Here is a 1,486-nt window from a genome sequence, read left to right as displayed (position 1 = left end):
CCCCCCCCCCTGGCGCGCCCCTAGGGTTTGTCGCTCCCTCTAGCTCTTCTAGCCTTCTCCCGAACCTTCTAGGGTCTCTTCTGGTCGAGAAAAAAATAATCCAAAGTTTTTTCTCCGTTTGGACTCTTTTTTATATTGATTTCTTGAGAATCCAAAAAATGCAAAAAATAGCAAATGGCACTGGACAATAGTTTAATAGGTTAGTCCCAAAAATGATATATAATTGCATATAATGACATATAAAGCACCAAGATTGATACTATAATAGCATCGAACAATAATAAATTATAGATACATTGGATATGTATTAATCCAACATGCCTACTTTCTAGAAACCGTGCGCGTTGTTTGAGTTCAGCGCCCACGGTATTGCTTGAGAACCCGTCTGCAATAGAAAACCCCAATAAGTAGGCTAATTGGTCTATTATTAATAATCCGTTTAGTAATCAAATTTACATTTCTTATAAAACACACCATATATTTCATATCCGTCTTAAGGCAACCATGGTTTCATAGTTGAATTACATCAGATAGCTTCAACACTCAGTTACACCATATGGGCATATAGCTAGCTATGCCATTACACAACAGTACCAAGTTTCACATGCAACATCAAAAACCTTTGGATTTAGCATCATACATGGTAAATAGACAGATGAATCTCATCTGGAAAATTGCAGAAGCGGAAGGCAAATATTGAGCCTTGAGCGATGTTGAATGTCCTTGCAAATTTAGGCAAGTGGCTAGGGATAATTTCCCGCCCAACCTTCGCCCTCTTGAGGAAGACTTCAATATTGTACCGTGGGTGTTGAATGAATACCTTCCTCGCCTCTTGACCATGTAGGTGGTTTGAGAGGTAATCACCGGTGAACTGCTTTGGAAAGGACTGAAAATAAAGATATGCATAAATAGTTGTTCTAAATTTCAAAATGGCACAAGGGGAAAAACAAGGTAAAAGAGTTAGTACCATCCTATAGTTGACTGATGTCTTCTTCATTGTGCAAACAAAGATCTTGCTATTATTCATCTCATGTTTCTTTATCCTAACAATCTTTTTGAGTTTCTTGACTTGATTGATATTCATGGACATCTCATTTCCCCATATGCAAAATGTGTCGAACTATGGGTCTAAACCTCTGATAGCGGGACCTACCTGTGCAAGACCAAATTGTTAAATACCAAAATATTAGAATGATTCCTGCAACTGCACAATAATGTGCTATTAGACAAAGGACAATCCATGTGCAATCATTGATGGTAAACATCATTTCCTCCCATTGTTTCCCTGCAACACATATAAGGCAGATCTTGATCTGGTTATCTAAGAGTTGGCATTAATTTCATAATATTCCGCACTAGTGGCGGGAGCAACCAGAGTACTAATAAAATCATTATTGTTAGTGTTGGAAATATCACACAACTTGGTATTCTCTTGATTCATTGTGATAAAGCAAACAATCTAACACACAAGCAAACAAAAAGCAAA

The sequence above is a fragment of the Triticum dicoccoides genome, chromosome 4B, assembly GCF_002162155.2.
Source record: "Triticum dicoccoides isolate Atlit2015 ecotype Zavitan chromosome 4B, WEW_v2.0, whole genome shotgun sequence".
In the NCBI taxonomy this organism is placed as follows: Eukaryota; Viridiplantae; Streptophyta; class Magnoliopsida; order Poales; family Poaceae; genus Triticum; species Triticum dicoccoides.
The sequence above is the reverse complement of the archived record's forward strand: the minus strand, read 5'-3'. Positions refer to the sequence as shown.